Raw genomic sequence first — 10,048 nt, 5'->3', positions numbered from 1 at the left:
TTTCATTTGCTGTACGACCATTTTCCTCTGAGTTACAGCATGTTGAAAATCGCTAAAAATTTACTATTTTTTTATATCCCTTAATTTCTGTTTGTAGTATAGTTGAGTCTGAAAAAAAAACCTATTCTCTCACTATTCGGATGTAATAAGTATATGAAATCGCACTAACGTACATGCGCTGTAATGACTTAATTGTAAAAAATGGTGGCAGAAAATATCATTCTTTTACAGACTTAATTATAACTTATTATTACTTTTGACATTGTGATGATAATAATGTTGATGAGAATCTTATATTCATTAAAACTGTACAAAGTTTTATAATTTGTGTGGATTAATTTTGAATGTAAATTTTATTTAATGTAATTATTGAAATTGCCAATGTAAAGAAGACTTGATATTACCTCGATATTATGTTTTCGAAAAAAATGTTTATTAAAATTCGAAGAATATGAAACAATTAATCGTTACATATTCCTATAAAAAAAAAAATAAGTGTCAAAATCGTTGAAAATTATTTGTAATAATTAGTTGAATAATTACTGGCAACAATCTCGACGTCGATTAATACTTTTTTTCTTAATATTCAATGAAATTATTCAATTTATTATTGAGTTTTGTTTGAAAAAAAAAAAAAAAAAAAAAAAACAATGTGAATTCTCGAGACGTCGGTTGTTTGAGTTTTAACTATAAGTGAATTAATTGAGAATATAATATATTAATAAATCATAAGTAAACGGGCAATGTTTTAAATTTTGCTGTTAAGAGTGCAAAATATTTAGGTATGTTATATGTGAAATTATGGTTAATAATTTTTTTTTTTAAGAAGCATTAAAGGAAAAAAATAAATAATTGGAAAAAATGTAATACTCTTGATTAAATTCGCCAATTAAAATCATAAGAAAAAAAAGAATATTGTCAAAACGCACTTATCATGCATATAGAATTTAGAAATAATGTTTGACGTAATTAAAACTACGTAGGACTTGTTCTTATTGAGGAATACATTACTCAAAGCATGAGGCTATTTAAATTCCGAATGTATACATATATAAATATACATATATATATATATATATATATATATATATATATATATATATGTATATATATATATGTATGTATATGTGTATTATAAATTATAATATCGCTATTAAATATATGATGATATTAATATTACTTTGTTGAAAGATCTACATGTAAATAAATATAAAGATCATTTTTCATAAAAAAAATTACCGTATTTTGGCTATCAAATATATTTAATACATTTATTTTTTTTAAATTAAATTTACATGCTTCTAGAAAGAAGATTAGGATTTCTTACTGCGTGTGCACAAGAATTTTGATTGAGTAAGATGATGTACAGTATTCAGCGATAACGCTCATTTTAAATAACGAAACTAAGTGAGAAGTACAAGAAAAGAAAAAAAGAAAATGCATACTCTAAGTTAGGACATAGATAAAATGAAATATATTGAAGCAGCTATTCTCACTTACGTCTGCTCATGTCTGTAGACTTTTTAAAGTGAGGTTTTCGATGTCGTTGATACTGCTGGGATCTCTGGAGTTTAAAACATTGTAGTCAGCTAGACCAAAGTTTGATAAAATACTGAGATATTTGTGTTTGAGGTCTCTATAGGTGGAACATCCAAAAAGGAAGTGATCGAAGGTTTCGTACACTCTGTAATTGCAGCTTAGGCAGAGTTTTTTTGGATAAGAATTCACAAATGGATCCGGTTTTCATAGATGAGTTACACCAGTATTGATTGGATAATTTATGTTGAGCTAGGATTCTTTTATGCAGCGTAGGGATTCCGCATCTTAGATAAAAGGCGTTATTCCCAGTAATTCTAAAAGTTTTCCATTGGCATGCAGTACAATTAAACAGACTTAAAACAAACTCAAACACTATTTTTAAGTGGGCTATCCGAACAGAGGGGTCCCAGTTGCTCCAAAATTAACAGCAGTCAATTGTACAGAGAAATCTTTTAACTAAACCTGCATACTTAAGGGGGTTCCCTCTTGTGATGGTCTGTTTTTTAAGCGCTTTTTGGAATTTTTTTTTGGCGACCATTAAAAAGATAAAACTTTGAGTTTATTACAATTTATTTATTAATATTTCAAGAGTATGTCAAACAAATTTTAAATAAAAATCTTCATTACAACGTGAGTCGTATCACTTTGAAGACACCCGCCTCGAAAAAAAGTATTCGGCGCACCAGTGGCATTATTCGGAAAACGGCTTTATTGAAATTTTTTCGTTGAAGATATTTCTTGAACGAATGAATCGATTTTAATGGTTAAGGTGGCATTTGCCGTGGCTTGCAGAGTTTTAGAGCTAATCAGATTTTGGACTCAATCCATAAAGTGAGTTAGAAGTTATAAAAAAAAACATTTTCGAAAAAACTACTTTTGAAATATTTCTGAACGTACCGTACTGATTATGCTTAATTTCTCAGAAAATGTTGAAATTAATGAGCCACTTCAAACGCCACGTTAACGCCAAATCGGTTAGTCTATTCAAAAGTTATAAAATATTTACATACAGACGTATATACATACGTACATATACTCGGGCATTTTCTTAAAAATAGTCAGAATAGATTCCTAGGACCTCAAAACGTCGAGATATCTTGAAAACCCGGTTTTTGAAAATCGGAACAAAACCTATCCATTCCCTTTTTTTTTGAAAATTTTCAATTTTCTTAGCGGGAAGTTAGAAAAAAATAACGACGTTTTAATCTGTAAGCCTAAATGCATCGAATAAACTAGAATCATTTGCAAATATTAAAAATTGGATTTTCAGCAAACTTCCGAAATAAAAGTTTTAAATTTCAGGATTTTTTTTTATTTTTCCGTGGCAAAAAAAAATAGAAATACTCGGAATTTTTAAATAATTCTAGTTCATTCGATGCATTGAGGCTTACAGATTAAAACGCTGTTTTTTTTTCAGATAAGCCGATGAGCCGGAACCGTGGAGGAAATGAGCGTACTTTTTTGTTGAGGCAGGTGTCTTCAAAGTGCTACAACTTACGTTAGAAAATTTTAAGTCATTTTTAGGCATCTGCAGTTCAATTCGGTGAGATCCAGTTCATGTCTTGGAAAATTATTTAGGGTGTTTTTTGGGAGTTTAAGTATCCTCAAATACACTGATTGGGTGATCTCAACTTCGCTCATGTAAGCTAGTTCCCAAGCAGGGAATCCATAAAGAAATGTTGATGTGATCAGCGAATCAAATAGTTTTGCGTGCATCCCAGGTATCATTCTTGGACCTTAAGAGAATGGAGATTGCAGCTTCAGAAGTCTGTCTGGCCTTTTTGATTGAGTTTTAGGCAGATTTCAAACCGAGTGATGTACTGGATATCTCTATTACTAGGTACTTGTAGGACGTGACGATCTCAAGTTTGGAAACGTTATAGTATATGCAATCCTTTTCATAGTTTCTTAGTTTTCCAGCCTCTCTAAATGTTATTACTTTAGTCGTTTTTGTATAAAGTGTTAAATTATTTGCGGCGCAGTATGAATTAAGTACCTTGATAAGGGTAACAAGATCTTTAAGAGAGACAGTGAGGAGGGTCATATCATCGACATAGAGCAACAGTAGAAGATCGATGTAGTAGTTGATATTGAGACTTATATTATCTTTTTCACGGAAATAATCGTCGATTTCTGCGAGGAAGAGTATGAACAAGAGAGGATTTGAACTTTTTCCTTGGATTCTTGCCATATTTGGATAGTAGCCTTATCATAGATACTCTTAAGTATACGAATGAGTATCGTACTCACCGTACTCAACGCCGAAATGAATTAGCTTGACTCATAGCTTTTTTGTGAAACGCAGTCGAAAGTATGGATGAAATCTACAAAATCACGTATGCTTTTCTTAATCCCAAGCTAAGTCGGAAATTTATAGCTGACTAAAGGATATAAAAAGCGTTGACGCAACTTCTATAGCGCGTAAATCCCTTTTGTGACTCTGGAATAATGTGCTTACTTTCGGACCACGTTTCCAAACTAGCTTGAAGAATCAGTGAAGTCTTTAATAATGCAGTTCACAAGGGCAATGCCATGGTAGTTGATCGAATCAGAACGGTCACCAGCTTTGTAAATCATATGAAGAGCCGCTTGGCTTCAATCGTTGGGAGCAAAACCCTACTCCAAGATTCTATTAAAGAAAGCTAAAAGACAGTTTTTCCAGTTTATAGCGTAGCTATAATATTGATCTGCAATATAAATAGTTCGATTTCAGGTCGATATTTAGATAATTAGAGAACGAAATGCTCATGTTATCTGACATATAGGCTAGGACGTAACACTTACTCGCCCAGTAGATGAGTGCCCTCGCTTGTTCGGGCCTTATCTGTAGAAGATACTAAGTATTCACAATTCGTATTTTACCGCCGTAAAACCTTAGTAGAAAAGAAATGACGCTTTTGTCCAGTAACTGGCTAATTAGACTAGACTTAAACCAGAAACTGGCCAGTATTGTATCGGGTATATGTCAAGTAACGCCAGTTTGACTAGGGATTCAATGAAACATGGTGGTTTTGAAAAAACTGTCACTTTTAAATTTTACGTTTTGAGAACTTCAAATTAAAATAATGATTAATGAAAAAATTAATTGTAAAATTTGTTTATTTAGCATTTAATTGTCTTTAATAATGAAAATTTAATTTATAAATGTTAAACTATAAATAGGTACAACTATAATACTTTAACCCAATAAATGCGCTTATATAAATTTGATATTATCATGATGTCCTTTGAAATCATGCTTGACATAAGATATGACTCGTCAGTGATTTATATATAACTCATATATTATTCATAAATGATTCATATATTATTTCGCACTTATTTATGTCAGATACTGACGTAACAAAAATGGTGTCAATATGATCTTTATGATGTAAGTATGATATAAAATTAATGTCACAATGACGTCCGACTTTTTTACATATATATTACATAAATACGACTTAATAATGATCGAGTTTGGAGGTCATAAGGACATAATATAGTGATGTAAAGTAATTATATCACTGTGATATAAAAATGATACAGTACTTAAGTTATACAAACAATGATGTAATGGGTCTCACTTATTTTATCAAGTAAATGTCGTCGTAATAAAATAAGGGTCCAGACATATGTAAAACTTTAGGTGTTTTACGTACTTTGCTCAGCTATGATCAGTGAAATCTCAGGACGAGGATAACCCCGTACTGGACCACACAGTATTCAAATTAATAGAGAGAACTTATACCTAACTTATCAGGAAGGTTGTTATTAATTAATTAATAAATTATGTTAAATTGAAATATAAAAACTATGGCTTTTATTCAAACGAAGCCGCTTTACAAATAATAAATGAATGAAACTATGAACAATAAAATATACGATTGCTGATGAAACTGACTTGACTGAATTGACTGACTAAACGTAACTCGACTGATTAATTGAATACAACGTCTCCTCAAATAATAAAATGGTATTTAACAAACAAAATAGTTAACCCAACAATAAACAAAACGACTCGACTTACTCCAACAATCTCCAACCATAACCAGTCCTTCTTTCCACTGATCCTTTTCCTCCATGACCAAAACCTCCAACCAGTTCCTTCCAATCCACCAATCCATTCCAAGCCTTTCCAAATCCACCAGGTCCATTCCACAGTAATTATTAACAATACAATTAAAATAAACTCAAATAACTTAGGCAAGAATAAGCTTCCATCTGAGGTGGGCTTTTGCTCTTGGCCCATTATGAGTATGGCTAGCAGCACGTGTAGTAGCAGTAGATGGTAGTTGCACTTGTAATAGAAAACCCAAGAAGGTAGTGTGGTAGCAGTGGTAGAGCACGTCCACCCATGGCGGTTGCTGCGAGCCAAGAGACCGACAGCTCGTCGACTCTGAGCCTCGAACCTCTCTTGACTCGCTTTTGGCGCGAGTCGAAATTAAATTTCAACGCAATGTGGAAGCATTCCACTCCGTCACAATAAATTATGACTCAGTCAAATTCCTAATAGACAGAGTCTACTGAATTGACAGAAGAAAACTTTTCTTACACACTTACTTGTCTACGACTGGAAAATTGCAATATTATTGCACTAAAATAGTAAAAGAAATGTAATTAAGGTAAAAGCCCTATAGTACCTAATTAGAGAAGAAAATAACCAGTCAGTGAATATGTTTTCTTTTAATAAAGTTATTACGTATAAGTTCGTTATATTTTACACTTACTTGTCCACGATCATTTAATACTTAAATTATTATAAACACGACTGATGTGGGGGGGGGGGGGGTGCATTTACAGTAATATTAAAATTGACACAACTAATTAGCCTTTTCCCTCTAAAGATATAAAAAAGATTTGCAAGAGGCAGCAGTAGTGGGGGGGGGGGGGGTACATATGCTTTGAATTCTCTATTGACAGTAACGTTAAACGCATGTCTAATTATTGAAATGAATAAATTAATAATGCGAATAAAAAATATTAAAAAGTAAATTGTCATGCCGACCAACCATTGTGCATTCGCGAATTGCACTTCTGACAGTCAATACAAGCTAGATGTTAAGAAATTTGTGAAGTTTATAAAACCTCAAGCTGACACGAAAAACTGTTTGAAGTGGATTCATTTATCGCGAAGAACTAATTTAACAACTGAAAAAATAAGAAAACATATATATGTATGTACGAGCTAAACATTTCATAAACCCAAATGATCCAACAACAGGAAATCCAAATCTGTTATCAAAGACTGAATCAAAAGTTAGCAACTTTATGAGGTTATACTCTAAATGTCAATCTACTAAAATATAACAAATACGGAAGTATAATTTTGCTATATCTGTCTTTAAAATATAGAATATATGTGGTTTAATTAATTCAATATATTTTTTTAGATTCCCAAAGATTGTAAAAAAAAGCAGAGATGTGTTGACGAGGACTTAAATTCTGTAATTAGTATTATCTGTGCACTCAGAGATAAAATTAATTTTTGACTGAGCTTCTTCATAGTTATTAGAACTTTGAATACTATTGTTACGTTCCCGCAATATTTTATTGATTAAATTAAATTAATTATTTTTAATAAATTATTTTTTTTGCAATGTAACGGAAATCGGTTACGATAAGAGAGTCACCGTGGCTCGCGGGTAGTCAAAGCAGATGACGATGCATGAGACTCGGGCCACGACGATTCTCTCACAGAGAACCTGAGATGCAGCGTCAACATTTTGTCAACTCTGTTGGCTTTCTTATATTTTTATAATGACAAAATAGTTAGTCCTTCGAGAGAGCTCATAGAGCTCGAACCTCTGTTCTCCATATAATTAATAAATTACAATTTATCCTAAATTAATTCAACCTTATTGTGGGGTGCCAATGGACACCCCAATATTTTCACCTACACTATGACCTATCCATTCACCTGCTACTATAAATATGAAAATATGGAGTTGGAACCGACATAGGAAATACTTAAAATCACGAAAAACAATTAAAATTAATAATTAATAAAATAATCGACGACCAGGGCTCACCGGGGGTCTATAGACACTCTAACGAGGCCAATCCTGGATTAAATTAAATAATTAAAAATAATGTTTATTTTTAATTTATTTGGAGTAGTTTCCAAAACGTAACACTATTTATTTGAATACGTTAATTATCAGTAGCACTGACAAGCTTTGGACCTTTACGTATTACCACTCCGAACAGTTTTTGGTGTCAACTTGAGGTTTTATAAACATCACAAATTTTATAACATCAAGCTTGCATCGACTGTCAGAAGTGAAATTCGCGAATGCACAATGGTTGGTCGGGATAAAAATTTATTTTTTAATATTTTTTATTCGCTTTATTAATTTATTTAATTTTATAATAAGACATGCGTTTAACGTTACTGTTAATAGAGAATTCAAAACATATGTACTAGGGTGGTTCATTTCTGCAAAAGTTTTTTTATTTCAAGTCCTCAAGCAAAATCTCAATCTACATCGGAAAAAAAAAATTCTCACCAAATATGAGCTCTTAATTCCAATGCTAAGTACTTGCCATTTGATTTAAAAGATTTCCCATTTAAAATGCACGTAAATTAAATTACTTTCTTTTTAACTTTCTAATACTCAGCTGCATTTCATGATATCAAAGCGGTTTTGGTTGCAAATTGTAGGGCATTTGGCCTTCTTCAAAAGTGCCCAGTTACTTAGCTGTATTTCCAGCTGTTTCACTTGTGTCCGTTGTGGAACTCATTTTTCCTATGAAATTCACGTTTATTGGCTTGCAGAACATAATCCAATGAAAGTACTGTAGACTGTACACTAGGTAATAGACAAATAAACGATACGAAGTTATGTATACCGTAGCACATCTGCTCTGTTCAATTTATTAGTACAGACTGATTACGAAAAGTAATTACAACAGTATGTATAGTTAATGATACTATAGAAAATTAATTGACATAATGTTTATAATATAACAACGTTGCTGTATCCCAACATTCCCCATCAACGTTGTGCTTCCAATTTTACGGCCATTTTTTCAAACCTATACTTTCGGCGATTGTTCTTAGTTTAACAGCCCCCGTAGGTTTTGTTAAAATATCTGCCTGGTTTGATACAGTAGGACAGTACTTGATTTTAACTATGCCTTTTTGGTCCAGCTCGCGACCATAGTAGTGTCTTATGTCGATGTGTTTAGTTCTGTTGCTGCAGCCACCGTTCCTGTGGCTACTTATGCAGCTTTTTTTTTTTTTTATTGGTTTCAAAATTTTACCTTTCGGATTTCAACCAGACTTTCCGTCCACAAATACATAAAAAACAAAAATTAACAGTACGTAAACTTCAGATTACATAAAAACAATTCCTTAAACCTATATCCTTATCCTATATCACACTCTTTTACAATTTCCATCCTTCCATCCTTTACAATTTCCATCCTTCGTCCTTCACACTCAGGGCAACAAGATAAAAAGAAATTTCAAAGAAAAAACTCTTTTGCCTTTCTCATTCCTCCATTCCCTCACACGCATCCCGTGACCTCCGTTTCCGTTGCTCTTTTTCTAACTATCCTCCCCTCCTTCTCCCCTCAATCTTTCTAGATCTTTAAGCCACTCTTCTCCTTGCCCATCCTCCCCTAACACTTCTTTCCTCATCTCCTGCCACCCTCTCTCTACCCCGAAACCCAAACAAACCTTCCACACGTGTTCCCATGTCTCTTCCTTATACCCACATACCCTACATATCCTTTCTTCCTCGTTTCCCCAATACCTACCCCCACTCATCCCATCCCCTAGCCTGAACCTCGCCACCTTTCTCCACCTCTCTTCCTTCCAACCCCTCTTCAAATACCCCGGAATCCCTATCCCCTTAATAAACTTATACTCTTTATTTCCCTTCGAATTCCTAATCTATTCCCATCTATCCTGTCACTGCTTTTTCCTATCTACTTCCATTAGCCTTTCCCCTCTCATTTCTCCTCTACCTCTGTTAAGTCCCATCCTCTTTTCTCATAATAGTCCCTCCTCTCACCTTCCCATCCCTCTACTTCTTTTCCCGTTTTGACTCTTTTCCTCATTTCTAACCTACATCTTCGCACCAACTCTCCTCCTTTTCCTTCCTCTATTCTGTTTTCATACCCCCACGCTCTCATTCCTGCCCTTACCATCATCTCATCCCTGCTTAGCTCTTCTCTTATCATATATCCCGGAACCCTCCTCGACACCCCTAACACCCATCTCAAGTACCTTCCCTGCAGTTTCTCCACCACCTCCCTTTTTTCCCACCCCCAGATTTCCACTCCGTAACTCACCACCGACCACACTAATTTATCAAACAGCCATACCCTTCTCCCCCAGTCATTCCTGAACTTTCTTTTTCCTATTCCCCAGATCTGTCCTAACACACTCGCTCCTTTCCTTACTCTCTCTCTCACATGTTCCTCTTGACTCCCATTCGCTTTCAAAACATACTCTAAATACACATACTTTCTCACTTCCTCTATCTCCTCTACCATCCATCGCCAACTAACTTTCCTATTC

This window comes from Microplitis mediator, chromosome 10, assembly GCF_029852145.1.
Source record: "Microplitis mediator isolate UGA2020A chromosome 10, iyMicMedi2.1, whole genome shotgun sequence".
Lineage (NCBI taxonomy): Eukaryota > Metazoa > Arthropoda > Insecta > Hymenoptera > Braconidae > Microplitis > Microplitis mediator.
The sequence above is the reverse complement of the archived record's forward strand: the minus strand, read 5'-3'. Positions refer to the sequence as shown.